This window comes from Prinia subflava, chromosome 3 (assembly GCF_021018805.1).
Source record: "Prinia subflava isolate CZ2003 ecotype Zambia chromosome 3, Cam_Psub_1.2, whole genome shotgun sequence".
NCBI lineage: Eukaryota > Metazoa > Chordata > Aves > Passeriformes > Cisticolidae > Prinia > Prinia subflava.
The window spans coordinates 3,705,904-3,721,858 of record NC_086249.1 but is presented as its reverse complement, the minus strand read 5'-3'; the positions used below and the strand labels follow the sequence as shown (position 1 = coordinate 3,721,858).

General features: G+C 41.0%; 1 protein-coding gene across 10 annotated transcripts in view; it reads right to left on the bottom strand.

Annotated features, from left to right (window-relative positions):
• Nucleotides 1-15,955, bottom strand: part of BBX (BBX high mobility group box domain containing) — a 132,067-nt gene that overhangs the window by 98,898 nt on the left and 17,214 nt on the right. The gene's annotated exons all lie outside the window — the stretch shown is intronic.

Below are 15,955 nucleotides of genomic sequence, written 5' to 3'. Positions count from 1 at the left end.
CGCTGCCGCCACGGCCCCGGCCCCGCGGCGGCCCCGGCTGCCTCCCGGAGCCCCGGCTGCCTCCCGGAGCCCCGGCTGCCTCCCGGAGCCCCGGCTGCCTCCCGGAGCCCCGGCTGCCTCCCGGAGCCCCGGCTGCCTCCCGGAGCCCCGGGCCGCGGTGAGGGCGGCCGGGGGCGCCGAGCCCGCTCTCACGCGTGAGCCACTTTGAAAGGGCGCGTCCTGCGGGACGGAGCCACCGCTCCTGCCCTGCCACTGCGGGGACTCCTCTGGCGTGCTAAAGCAACAGATGATGGCATCTTCTGAAAGACTGAACTGCCGCGTCTAGCGCGTAAATAACTTCCCCTGATGAAGTTTAAAAGAAAAAGGGAGGGGGGAGGGGGACTCTTTAGGAAAACAGCTTCAAGAACGGAGAGGCTTTTCATGCTAAAACTCAAACTGACTCCAAGCACCTCGACAAGAGCATCTCCCACCCCGTGAGAACTCTCTCTGCCTCCACGGGGCTCGCAGGGGAGGGCAGGCCACGGCAGCGCGCTCCCTGCAGGAGCCGGCTCCCCGGGAAGGCTGGTTCTGCCAGAAAACACTGATACCTAACGTTCTAAATAAACGTGAACTTGGAAAACAAAAGCCAAAAAAATACAAGGGAGGGTGCACTGACTACCATGAGAGCCATCAACCAGTGTTTCAAAGTAATAATTAAAATTCATAACAGGAAACAGCACGGCAGTGGATCTTCGCAACACTCCCACACCCAGGATCTGATCTGTACCTCTCAGGCAAAAGGAGACAATCCCCATGCATTTAGGGCTTTTCTAAATGAGGCTGTGGAGGTAAGTAGGAACACTGTATTGTTTTTACATTTGTCTTGCCCTCTTTCAGTTCTCAATGTTTTGCCCCATCAGCTCTGTATAGCAAGATGCAGAATGTTTTGGTGTACCGGTGTTTACTGATGGTTACAGAGCAGATACAGGGCCAAAATAAAACAGTAAATCAGTTTAAGCAAAATTCTTAAACTTTCAAAAATCACATCTGATGTCCTCTACATTACACTGACAGGAGAAGGGAAACCAGAGGCAAGGTGGCCAACCAATTTTGTTTTTACAACTTCTTTCATATATTTTCTCTTGCCTGCTCAGTATAGGAACCTGTAGCATGTCTAACTCACATTTGGAAGATTCTGTTCAGATTATGAAACTCAACAACTTCTAAGAAAGCATTTAATGACTCCTTTTAAATTCACTGTGGCTTGTTCACTTTTTGACAGTGTTTTAATTTCCTATACTCAGTCTGCAGACAAATCCAGACTGAGCTAGAAACAAACACACCTCTGTCCTGGCCTGTCTCCAAAGCCTGTGGCCTTCATTTCCAAGAGTGGACAGACAGGACTCGTGCCTTTGTCCCAAGGCTTCCCAGCTCCCAGCCTGCCCGTGGTGCCTGCAGTCACACAGAACCCTCGGGCTGGGAGCTGAAGGGCACTGATGCACACACATCCCCACCACAGCTCCCAGCCAGCGGATGCACAAAGCCTCGTTGCAGCAGGATCCTCAGGTGCTGCAGCAACATCACAATCGCCACGAGGAGATAAAGGCAGCCTAACTCTCAGCACGCAGGCTAGGCCAGCCAGCACAGGAGCAGCAACACACCACATCCTATCCTCCTTAACATCAATGCCATTTCTGCACTAATGTCCCCGTAGTTTGGCAGCTTTAACCCTTTTCAATCATAAACTGAGACACTAATTTCACTCCCACGAGTACTTAATGATTCTTTTTGGGTGAAACTATTAGCAGTGGAAAGATATACAGCTGCTGCCTTAATAAGGAAACATACAGCTTAAAGCCAGAACTATATCAAAACTGCAAATGTGATTTATACACTAAGCTGATCAGATTTAATGAGCATTTAAACCAAGAAACCACAAAACCTGCTTGGAGTATTTTGTTGCAGTGGTGTATGGAGCAACAGCAGACAAAGTGAGAATCCAGGTAAGATAATAGTAAACAACTAACTTAATAATAAACAACTTAAGAGAAACAGCATAAGTACTCCCAAAGCTCTTCTGATACAATTATTGTTACATAAATACCTAGGCTTCTCTTCAAATCAAAACCAACATTTGTACCACATTACTCACAGCTCTGGGAGTCCACAACACCTGAGATAAATGAGCTCACAAGCTCACCACCAGTCTCAGGGTTATTCTGTGTATTTCAGAGAAGCTGTTTCCTACCTGCTGTATAGAACAGATTCTACAACAGTGAGTGCTGTTTCCCTCTGCTTCTCAATTTGATACTCAGAGTTGAAAGGGCACTTCTTAGTCCTCACAACACCAAACAGGTATATGTTGCTACAGCGTACAGTACACGGTACAGCCTCCTTCCTCCCCTCTCTTTCTTCAAGTACACAGGTATACCTGAGTGTTTCACTTGATACAGAAGAGCAGTCTCCGGCACTCCTGACATGACACACAAGGACAATTTATTTCAGCAACCTCAAAAGCAACAGAAGCACCTTTTAAAGATTTTTTTTTCTAAAAGGTGTAGTTCTAGTAGTAAATAAATATCATTCAGCATTGTTATGAGGTTAACTAACAAATCACTTAAGGCACATCTTTAAAAAACCAAGGCACATCTTCAGTTTATCTTGACCTGGTAACAAAACTTTCTCATATCTTTTTAAGTAACCTGCTACTATTTATTTTACAAATGACTTTAAACTATTCTGAAAGACCCTCCTCTACCAGCCCACTTCAATCTTTTACTATTAAAGGCACTTCATCCTTTAGATGATGAGTCATACAAAGAAAAAGCTGGAAAGACATGCTAAAGCATTGTTTTCAATACAAAAAGCTCCGTTTCTTTAACCCTGCCTTTTGCGCAAGAAACTTCCTTGAGAAACCAGAGTAGCATCAGTGCTTGTACTTCAAATAATTACTCTCTGCTCCTTTGTCTCTCCTAAGTCTCCTTGACTGAGGTCAAGAAAAGAACAAGTACATTTTAAAATCAAAGTTTACCATTTCAGTAGGATTTCACAGCCAGGACTGTTAGTCATGTTATGCCACCATTCCCCTCAAAGCAAAACAGTTTGTACTTAACACTACCAAACAGTCAGACTTCTGTCATTATCTTTGCTGACTAGTGTTATTACCCTGTCCAGAGGTCTCCAGCTGCAGTACAGATACAGCAGTATATGAGCAGTTTTTAACACTGCACTCATTGCTTCCTACAAGTTTGCAAAAGGAACTAAGAAGATTAGTCTATTGGTAGGCTTACATTCATTTTTCAAGGATCCATGTCACCTACAGGACAATGTTTTAATGTCTTTAAGGTAATTCTGGAAACATTGAAAACCGAAGACTCTAAATTGTGTCAGCTTTTTTCTTATAGGGAGATACACATTTTTTTAAAGCTTGAACATGGTCAAAAAGGATCATCCTTTAGCTACTAGATAGAAAAAAAAAAACCTAACTCAGAAGAAGGCATAAGGAAGGAAGCAGCAAGCACTGCAAGTGTGGCTATGGACACACTTAGAAGTCCCAGCACTTTCCGTCAAGCAGTTACTACTTTAAAACTATCTTGATGTTTTGTACTGCTTAAACTGCAGTTGCCAAAATAATTTTCTATGTGACAATTTCTCACCTCTCATTCCCTACATTAATGGCAGGTGGAGATTAGGCACCAAACTTTCTCTGTATTTATTTCAAGCCAACTCAGAGGTAGTTTGATCACATATTTACTCACTCCATCAGTTTATCTATCTTGTCATGAACTGACATGACAGGATGACATCTCCTGGCTTGTTGCTCTGGTACTTTATGAGCATTAAAATTACCTAGTAAGTGACCAGGATGGAGGAGATCTGGTCAAAGATGACAGAAAGGGAAAAAGTAACACTGATTAATCTTGCCTGGGTGAAGGCTTTCTCCTGCTGTGTAACAATATAAACAAGAAAATACAGCAACAAACAAAGAAATTAATGAAGCAAACAAGTATCTTGATGGTAGGCTTAAAACACTCCAAAACATAACCTGGAAGTGACTACCAGTGAAGACGTTCAAACAATTCTCCAATCAAATCTGCAATTTCAGTTTAGTATTGTAACCCTGCCTCCTGTAAAATTCAGACCAGAACTGTGCTCACATATACAGAGAGAGTATTGCAGCAATACTAATAAAGTAGCACCTCCACTGATGCTCCACATTTTACTCCAATTCCATGAAGAAATACAATTTTAATTACTAAATCTAAACAAAGTCACTATTCAACTCAAAACAGAGGCAATCTCCCAATCCACTGCAACACCACACAATTAATATAACATTAAACAGTTGCATTAATTCATGAAACATTCCAGAAAACATTGACAATCTGTGTATTCAGAAATATCAGAATCACTGTTTTTATGATTCCTGGATCTCAGCACTTCTTAGAAGTTGTATCTAATATTTTCATGTCTGCACATGTACACAGCAGTGCTTTCTGAGCTGTGCAGTACATTCACAGCACATTTCCATCACACAAAGCCACTGCCCTGTTACCTACTGCACACACCCACACATCTCAAACGTCAGAAAAACTCCAGGTACAAACGTCACATCTAAATAATGCACGAAACACCCAAGCCAAAAATCCTACCAACAAGCAGCATGCTGTCTCTTCTTATCCCTCCCCTGCAGTGTTACCCTGAGAAGCTGAATCCCAGTTCTTCTCTGCTACAGGAAGAAGGTACTCAGATACTACATACAATGTGACAGAATAAAATCCCATCACTGTTGCCCCCTTTTTAGAATTACAAGAACAAGTTACTGGCAAATTTACAGATGCAGAAGTTTACTTCTCACAATGTAAAATCACATATTACTTGTAGCAAAAAAACCCAGCACATTCCCAATATCAAAGTTTCTTAAAACTAGGAGAGTTTTGTCTAGTTTTTACATCAAGAATAATGGCCGCTGTTCTCCATGAGGTTAAAATGCAATCCAAAGTTTTAAAAAGAAACTTCCATTAGTATAATCTTCTCTAAAGTTCTATCGGAAACAATTTATTAGGACATACACTTCTGATTTCCAAAACAACCCAGTTTTCTTCCTAGGTGTACTGCTGCAATATTTTCCAAACATATTCTTAAAAGAGGTGCACAGACTCAAAGAGCAGCTGAAAAGAAAACTATTTCACTCTGCTAATTTGCATCAAGTTTTATAGTTCCTATCCTTCCTCCTAAATGGGAAACTAATTGAGATAAAACATCAAGCCCAATTAGAAACAGACACTACACACAACTATTTATTTGAATGATTTCCTTTGGAGTATGTGTAATAGTTTTTACAGAATCCTCTAGTGTTTGGGCTAATATTGTCATCTTTTCTGCAGGGAAAAAAACCCCCACACTCCCTCCAGTTTCACATCTCATTCACTAAGTACTTCATTGAATTCAAACCCTAATATATATAAAAAGAAACCTTTCAAATTTAACTTGTTTTAATGAAATGCTGAAAAACCACTACAGCAGCCTGAGTTCTGCTTTCAGGATACACTTGCAATTTTCTTCAGGTTTCAGTATTAGCTTGCACATTAGAAAGCCCAAGTTGGGCACCTATTTGTATATTAATATACATACATATACATACAATATACATATATTAATATACATAATATTTGTATATTACAGTGATCAAGTACCAAGATCTTGAACTACAGTTCAGATTTTTGGAGCTTGATCCCACTGGAGTCACTTTTGCCAGAATTCTGAAGTTTAGCTTTATTTGGGGATATAATCTGTGACCTTTAGATTTCCTTTTACATTTAAGGTCCAAAAATCTCACAGACATTGTAGACACTGGAAAAAGTTGGAGAACAAAGTGGGCAAGATTCAGAAAACAAGGAAGTGACTTAAAGAAATGTATTTTGTCTGCATCTGTGGACAGCCGGTGTCTGCGCCAGCCACGGCAGGAGATGAGATCAGTCTCTGTGGCAGCACTGAGTGAGAGGGAGCAAGCACGGAGGAGAGGTCAGGTCCCTGCAGGTGGGTTGCCATCCCATCCCTGGCAGATTCAGGTTATATTTTCCTCCATAAACATGCCTGCTGGAAAAGCGAGCAGGGCAGCAAAAGCAGCAGGGAAATAATTTTCATTCAGTTTTACTTAAGAGCAAACCCAGCCTGACCTTTAGCTGTCCTTATGCTGCTTTAACCTACGGCTGCTTCCCCACCTCCGCAGCCCCCCCTGCCCTCTGGCAGACGGGGCCCAGGCACCCAGCCTACCCCAGGGTGCCCGCAGGGGTACATCAGCACACAGCGTGGCTTTGGGAAGTGCTGGCCTGGCACAGCCATCCCCGGGAAGCAGAGCTGCAAGGATGATGACTGGCCCCAGCCAAGGCCACCACAGCTGTGAGCAAGGACAGAGGACTCCTCCCTGGAACCATAAGGAAGGGGGGGTATGCCAGCATGAAAGCACTATATAAATACAGTTAGCCAACAGGAAAATCCAGCGAAAAAAACCATTTCAACTATCCCTATGGATCTGTGAGATGTCACCCAGTCTTAGGCTGTTCTTTTGTTTTACCAACAACTAATCCCTCTGAATAACTGCAAACTGAACTCAGCGCACTTCTGCGAAAGCAAAATTTGCAAATTGCAAACTCACTTAAAAAACCAGCGTCATTTCATCTCCTGTAGTAAGTGCTGCTTACTGTTTCTTACACCAGAGCAAAATATCTGCTGTAATATCCCTTGTGATGATGTCTGCTCTCGCCTAAAGACCTGACAAAGTCAGATGTGAATCAGTGGCTATCCTATGGTCTCCTCCAAAAGTTTCTCTACATTTTGTCCGCATACTGCCTAAAACTAAATGAGACATTTTTCTCATTCAATTCAAAAAAAGGCATTATTTTATCCTCTGGTCTGGGGTTTTCTCCACAACGTTTTGTGGGACTCAGGGTTTAAAGAAGTTTTCACTTGGCAACACTTCACTTTACTGTAAGAGAACACCAAACAGATTACCAAAAATCAAAATTCATATTTTACATCAAAAATGCAACTCCCTCCCCAAAACCAATTTTTTTTCTTTCTACATTCTAGGTTCACTCACCAGAAGTTAATGCAGTATGCAAAGTCATACATACATACAAAGTCATACAGCAGACCTCTTAATCAAGAAAAATCATACAGGTTCCTTGCATTCAAGTCTAAAATACATGTGTGGGACACCATAGAAGAGGGTGGGTCTCTTCCTGCCACTCCAGCATGAATGCAAGGAACACAGATTCCAATCTACATGTTAAATAGCTGACCATATAAATACAACACAGCAACAGCATTAATATATGCAAGCTTTTTTGGTTTTTTTTTTTGTTTTGTTTTGTTTTCTCTTGTTTCTAACTGAAAGGAAGAAAAGGTTTAAGATAGGCTACTCTTTACCAAAGGATGCTTTATGGATCCCAAATGTGTCCTCTTCTATTTCAGCATTTGTCTTGCACTCCTTAAGGTAAACACACATTAGCAGTAAGAGCTATTGACACAAAAATATCATGGTGTAAAATGCAGTTGCTGCAGAGCTGACCCACTGCTACTTTTCTACCACTGCATTTTGAACTGCAAGAGAGGTACAATGGCCCATAGGAGACCAAAAAACTCCCAGATGCTGCTGTTAAACTCTAGAAGTCAACAGCTGCATCCCTGCATCTCTCAACTAGCTGATCACCATTGCTGCTTTTTGAGACCCTGCCTGGTACAGCCCAGGAAAAGGCAGGAGAACAAAATCAACTATTAGCTTTGGTGCTGAGAAGTCCTGAGCAAGAGTAAGTGTGCTCCTGTTCTAACAAGTGATTTGGTGTAGTTCAACGTTTTCTCCAACATTTACATTTGTATCGAAGTGATTTCAGTATTACAGTTGGATCTTCTGCTTGGGTGAACATGTGGCCTGTGAATTTAACAGCACCACTTGTAAACCAATGCAGCATATAAACCAAAAATACACATTAATTCCCTGAAAACATATACCTATGTAATTCTCCAGCACAGTAATTGTTCTGTTAGGGTTTTTTAATATTACTTTTTTTTTTTCCAGAGTGGAGGGGGGCTTGGGGATACTAAATGAGCAGACAAACACTAGATACTTTACAGAAACACACGTAACTTGGTCTCAGTGCTGAGACCTTAATGCTTACTTCTGTATTTCCCATACATTCCCAAGGACTTTAGTTTTCAATGACAGTTTCTTCAAGGAAGGGCAGAAAAATAGGGATAAAACTCTACCCTGAGCACCAAAGGCAGTAAACTCATCCTCCCCTGCCTCCCCCACTCCTATTAAAACCCAAGAACAAGCCTTACAATAAGCACATCTTATCCCCAACTAGATTTTACTTTCAACAACAACAAAACTTATTATCAAAATAAATACCCAGTTAATTGAATAATCATTTCCCAAGAGAAAGTACTGTTTCCAACATCCAGTATTCTAAAAGAAACCATAAACACGATTTGCAACCTCCTAGAACAGGGGTAGTTGTTACTGCAGCCTAACCAGATCTTTGCCTCTTGAAGGAATGTCCAGGACAAGTCCTCGTCTCATCAGCACCTACTGTCAGTCACTGGCCCCAGAGACTCAATAGTTTTGGTAGCTCCTAGACACAGCAACCTGATTTAAACCAACTAATCAAGTACCAGGAACTCTAAGTGCAGCAGCCCAACCCCACTCTGCATGATCTAACCTCCCCTTACTCAATGCAAATTAAACTGGCACACACAGAGCTCCATGCTGTCACTGCCAAACCCCTTCTGATACTTGTTCTGCCTTACTGAAAGAACCCTTGGGTAACCATAAAACCATGTAGAGACATAGTCTTAAGATTTGAGATGATGCCAGGTTTTATCAATATGTATTTTTAAATGCTACATTTTAGCAAGCTGTTTCTAAAATTTGATAATAAAGAATCTCTCCACTTTTTCTTCAGAAGACACCGCATGCTGCACAGCCAGCTCTCTAGACCTCAAAATCCCTCAAATCAGACTTGGGAGGGATGCACAGACTCTTAGCTTCATTACTAAACAGGCAGAATATATTTGCCCATTTGTCTGGCTGGACTCTTTCTTGAGTTGGACATTTACCAGAGGCCAGCAATGCCCTGCATTCCCAAGTTGATCACAGAGAAGAGAAAGCACTCAGCACCTCAGCAGGGAGTCTGGTGGACAGGGTAACTCTGATTGTCCCTGAATTAACCAGAGTCAGCAAACACTTGAGGCATTTAAGACAGGGTTTGGCAGATAGAGAGGGAAGACCCTGGGTTTCCTGGAAGAAGATACTTGGAGAGGCACATACCCTGTGCAGTCCCCTTCATCTCCCACCTGTTTCCTCTAGTAATACTGTGAATAATTTGGAGTCATACACAAATTGCCAAACTATTCAATAATCTTCACTAAGCCTCTCAGTTCAGTATAACATTTTAAGTACACCGTGAAGCAGGTATCTCTCATGATCATTTATTTGCCACTGCTGAGAAACACCATCCCCCAGCATCCACTGTTCTCCAGAAAGCTTCTCCTCTGCCCAAAAGGACATATGTCACCATATGCTCCAGAGCCTTTTTCTGTATTGACTGTGTCATCAAATTAAAATGAGTTGCTTGCACTACTCTTTCTAACCCTGGTATTATTATGGTCGCTGACTTTTTGTGCATAAAGAAACGTAAGAATCAAACTTTACCCTGACATAGTGGTCTGAACAGGCAGCAGTAGCAAACTCTTTGCATATTAAGGTTTTTGCAGTAGCAAACTCTTTGCACATTAAGGTCCATGTTTGCAGCATTCTGGGACTACACTTAACACTGTTGAACACAGACACCACAGTAATACATGATCTCCCATCCTAAAGTCTGAAACTGATTTTTCTCATCATATTTACATACAGGCATGGAGGGTTTTTCTCAAGTATTTCACATCAGCATAAGTGACCCACTGCTTCTGAGTTGAAATGGATGCAATGCCTCTATCTCACTTGTGTGACTGAAAATTTAAAACAGAAGAAATTACAGGTTTTGTATCAATAAGCAACAATTACTTAATAATCTGAACCTGAGAGTCCTGGTCCTACTAGTGCACTACTCTGTAAATCATGCACCTTTGCAATTGCATTGAACAAATTTCACTAGTATACTCATCAAATGCCAAATCCTTGATAATTATGTACTTTCTAATCATTTTTAGGATGTTTATTTAAGAACTAAACTTTTTTCCAAATGAAAGGTGTAACCATTGAAAATCACAGAATTTTCACTTTGAAATTTTAAGTTTCATCTGACTGCAGCCACTAAAATTACTCATGTCAGCTCTAAACCCAAAGATTTTTCTTAATTTTGAGCATTCCTGCAAATAGGGGTATAGAAATAAATGCTTCTAAAGTTCACATATTTTGACAGGACAGTGGTTTATGCTACTTCTTTGTGGCAGCTGCTGAGAATGCTCATCTCAATCTCATCCCATCACCCCTGTCACTAGTGAGGTGTAGGTATTTTACTGGGCAACACGCACTAGAGCAATGGGTCTGTAAGTCAAGAACAGTTAAAATCAATTGTGTAGCAAGTTCCTTCCATCAATACTATTTCATACCAGCTGTGGAAGGATTTTCACTTCGTTCATCTTATATAGCTATTACAGATATCCCCTTAACACAGGCTCAGAAACTTTTTCTAGATCATCATGACAAGCAACTGACACCAAGTAGCATGCAATTTTAAATTTCTTATGAGAGTTAAATTATTTTTACTCCTAGTATCCGTCTAGATTAGGAAAGCTACCTAATCTGTTTCACCTTAGGCGTACTGAATTGCACTGCCTGTCCACATTTCCAAAGATACCTGGTTAATATACATATTTGTCCTCCCATTCAAAGAAACAAAAATGGACGTTAGCTCATTTGAAATAAAATCTCTAAACACAGATCAAGAGATTCACAAGTCTCAAACCAACACTTTGTGGTCCACTGAATCAGAGATAATCACTTCATCTTGTTACTTTCAGTGTTACTTGTGCCAACTAGTAGAAATTCATGGATTTCTAAGGCAGGCCAGAGAGATTTTTTTTAAAATGAGCCTTGGAACTCAAAGTGTTAAGCAAGCATGGGGATATAACCACAAGTCTCAAATCATGCTTTTAAGGAGACATACCTGACTAACCCCCTTGCTCTTTTGCTGTGCTTTACATCCTCACCACAGAATGTTTCAGGAAAGTGCTGACCCATCAGCAGGTACATGGAAACATAAGCAAGAAAAGTGGAATAAGAATTCCAGCAACCTAAATAAAGATTGGGGCACTGGGAAAAGAAAAAAAAAAATCAGCCTTATGTTCTATATACTAGCCAACACTGTCTCACTAGTTAGGATAAGCTATTTCAATTACTGAAAATAGTCTCCCAACTCTGACACTTTTAACAATGTTCTGATTCTTCAGTTTCCAAAGTAAAATACCTCTGCAGCCTCACTGAAGCAGCAGAGAATTCCTTCATTCTGCAGTTCCTCAGCCCTTTGTCCCACTTCATGATCAGCATTCCCACAGTGTCAGTGTGGATTTGCAAGTTAGAGATGCTCACTGCCAATTTGTTAAACTGTGAACCTCATTCATCACTAAGCTCCTGAACGGATTCATCCCTGTTCTCCATTTACACTGACAATGCACATTATAAGCAAATTACCACCACGTACTGAAAATAAAGGTCCTGTTTTGTTAACAAAGAATACTTGAATTTTCTGTCTGGAAGTAAGATTCTTGAGGACAGAATCTTGTTCATTTGCGAAAATTACTCAGAAGTCTAAGAAACACAAAGGTGGGGTTTTGAAATTTTGGCCTAAAGAGCTTATGATCTGAATGCATGCCACTAGCAAAATGAGTTTATCACCTTTATTTTCCTTCAGATCACATAATGGCCTAGTACAGAACAGTTAGCTCCTGCCACCTTGTGGGACTTCATGGGTTTCCCTGAAAGCTTGGATCATCAGTAAACTAGTGAGTTAAACCAAATAAACATTTGGGAGTTACTTTTCTTGTGATTCACCCTGGCGAACGTTAAAATAAGAAAGAAATACTTATGGAGAGGGTATGCCATTTTGAATATTTTCTGGTTCATTATCCCTAGCATTGTTTATATAGTTGAACTGCCAGATTTAGTAATCTTATGGAGGGTGTTTTAAATATTTAAGTATCTGTCAAGAATCCTAAGTTTTGGAAGGTGATGTGTCCAAGTTTAAAATAACTTTATGATCAAATACTTGTCACCATTAGCAAATTTCACATATTCCAAATAGATTCCACACAGAAATATTACAAGTTTAGACTGAAAATCCTTGCATTCAGGTGCAATTTTGAAACCGAGTAATAACCTCAGTCTCATAAAGAATTACATATACTCTTAACTTTTATGTGGTGATAACACGTCTAATTCTCCCAAAAGACGTGATTACACGTATTTACTTTTCAACTGCAATTTGACTTCCTGTTTTATGTTTCTCCTCTCCTCATCCAGTTCCACCTCTGTCATACATGGCCAACTTAATGAACGAATCAAGTTCTCCAAAGAAGAATAAGACAGCTGGACTGGAAAGATTTTTTCACCACAGTAACAAGAAGGTGAAGGTGCATGGATCCTCGTCCTTGTGTCTTACATGTTGTCTACTGACCCTCTGACAGGTAATTTGTCGCACCTACTTTATGGAGATGCAAAAGAGAACAGCAGCTGCAATCACTGGGCAGGGATGAGGTTCTCTTTTTATTTTAGCCAAACCTCTGCTTCTCCAAATATCAAAAGTAAAAGAGCACACAGGATTGCAGATGATGTGACTCCAAGAACCTGATCAACAACTCAACAAACCTGCTCCTGGTCTGTTCTTGGAGTCGAGTGATTTTTTACAGATGCACAAAAATGCAAGACCAGTTAGAGAGCACTTCTTCCCCCTCATCATCCCACAACTGCTTCAGTGAACTTGGAACACCTACCATGCTGTGTACTTGATGCCAGCTGTAGCAAACTTAACTCCTTAGAACTTCCTTCTGCTAGAGAAAAAACTGCCAACAGACTTGAAACAGGAACAGTTCTTCCTGATGTCAAAAGCAAATCATCTCTACTAAAGGCCTTTAGTGGTTCATAAATTGACTCAAGAACAATAATTACAGATCCACAGCCAAAGGAAATATAGCAAGAGTATCTTTTTTAATCCATAAACAGAATGAAATTTTGCTCAAGACTGAAACAATAACAAAATGTCAGGCTATGAATCAATTGGCACAGCATACCTAAGGAACATAAATTGTATGTTCTTTAATAAAAAGTATTAGGATCTCACAAGCTTCCCTGGTAACTTCAGAAGTGAGGTTGTCTCTGACAGCCATCATATTCCCTCACACACAACCCCTTATCTCTTATATATTTTTAAAGCCCTAGTAGCCACACAACTTACAAGGCAAAACTCATTGGTGTTCATGGCAATCTCTGACCACACCTCTGCTGCGACACTGAGAATCTCTCGCAGACTGAGGTACGTCAGTGTCCAGAGTGTCTGGAAGGCACCAACACGCTGCTCTCACAGCTGTCCTTACCCATCCCAATCTCCACTGCAGGAAACCCAGACAGACAAACTGGTACGGAGCTCTGGAAGAGTCATCGGTGTGGACAATGAGCGAATCAGAAGCACAGGGCACATTCTACCTGACCCCAACACAGCCAGTGCCTCCCATGGGCAGGACAGGCATCACTGTTCTCTACCTCACTGTGGCTGTTAGCAATACCTCCTTACCCAGAGCTTATTTGCTTCAGATTTTTCCCTGCTCTGGAGCACCCTGATGTTATGCCAGTCTCACTGTAGCTGCAGACATGTCTCTAAGAGCCACCTTCAGTCCTTGGCTACAGAGAAAAAGAAATAGCATGCTCTAGCAACAGAATGCATTGGATCCAACACCCACTGCAGGTCTCAGTAACACCGTAAAGCATAAGAAGTAACTACTAGGACCTTATAAGAAATTCCATTTTGATGCAAGTAATTCATACCCTGCAATATCCTTTTATTTTCATTTTATTTCTCTACTATTCCTATATTCTGCAGTGTTACTAATCCAGCACGAAGATCCCTGAGCTAACTTTCTGCATGTCTGCATGCCCATGGCAGTGCAATTGCAGCACCAGAGTTGAGCTAGCACCTTATTCTTCAGGATGCTCTGAAACCAGTGGAAGCATAAACACACTTCTCATACCCTGACAAGACATGCTCTCCTTGGTAAGTGTAACTCAGTTGGACCCGACAATACAGGACTCCCAAGCAGCAGCAGACTGAAAAGTACCTGATGATTTTTCAGTTCTTCCTGAAACGGACTGCACATTATTCTGAACAGCAGCAGCAAAAACTGACCAGCATTAACTTTGCTTCAAGTTGTGAGTTCTCCAAGGAGACAGAAACATCTTGTCCAGGTCAAGGAAGAGTCACGACATGGCTTGAGCCTGGTTCCCATCTGAAACGCTACTGCCTAACTGTCGGGATAAGATTTGCTTTATATTTTCTCAGAATATTTATTTTTTCTACAAAAACATTATTTGACTTTTGCAAACTTTTGTTGAGGGGACCTTCAAAGAAGTTACATAAATTAATTACTTTAATCATGTACTTACTGGAGAAAGAAGTATTTAAAAACAAACAAAAACCCACAAAACAAACCGAACACTACAGGGCCACTTGCTCCTTCTGTTTTTTTTTATTTTATCTATATTCTTATTGATCTATTTTCACTATCAACTGTTTAGCCTACATTTCAAGAAGAGGAAAGGTCTGAATTTAATTGCCTTATTTCTTCAGAAACACCTCTAAAATTCACCCAGGTTACAGACTTTACAAACTTCTGTACACAGCTCGCTTTACGAGATTTGCAAGAGGAACCTCACTGCTTCATAAAGCAGAATACACAATCAGATCCATCTTCACCATTGTTTCATTGATGCCAAGCCACAAGAGCTTACCCAGAACTGTGCACGTGCCCAAGGATCTGTGCCAAAATGGCTCAGAGCAGGATCAGGCCCCTGTAAGATTAGCTGCACGTACGGCTCCAATGCTGCAACTGCAACAGCTCAAGGAGACTGCTATGACAGAGGCATTGCAGGACTGGCTCCTAAAATAATCAAGTATATAAAGATCTTTGTGCTCTCCACAACTGAAGCACAATTCTTAAAAATGAATGGAACAAAAAACTTTTGTATTTGTGAAATAAAAATCAATTATTTGGACAACAAGCAGGACCAGCATTCTGCAGGACAAGCTCCTTAAAATCTATAGGCTGTTTTCCCATTTTTTGTTTTGTTGCCTTTTTTTTAGAATCTGTTTTTCAGTTGTTTTGGGGTTTTTTCTTGCAGACAAAATTACTAGAATAACTCTGCAAGGCCCCTGTCCGAAGGATAAACCCAACAGAGGAAAAAGCTCAGTCCAAAAGATGCAAATTTGTTCACATTTTAAAAAAGGTCAGCAGATAAAAAACCTGATAGTGCTGGCTAGAACTTTAGAGCAAGGATGGGACATAACTCCGCTGGAATCTACAGATTCACAGTATAGCATACAGATAGCTGGAGAGTTTTCTGTAAATCAGATTCTGGTATGCCCAAGACTCTGTACCAACTGAGAATACAGAAGTTTTTTAAAACCCTAGGTGCACACAAGTCCACAGTTTTGAACAGTACTAGCCTAAGAAATGAAAGCACAAGATCCATGGATTCTCAGTCTTATCTGCTTGGAAAGACGGTCACTAGGCTTGCTTGTTACTGACCCAATACAAAATTGTAAGTTCAAACTTGGCACCTGAATTACAAAGTACTCCACAAAACCCCACACTGCCACAATGCTGACTTCCTTCCAGGCCACTGTTGCCAATCCTTAGAGCAAGAAGCTCTGGCTGAAGAGCTGAACTGAACACACTGAAATGTGTAGGCAGAGACAAAAGC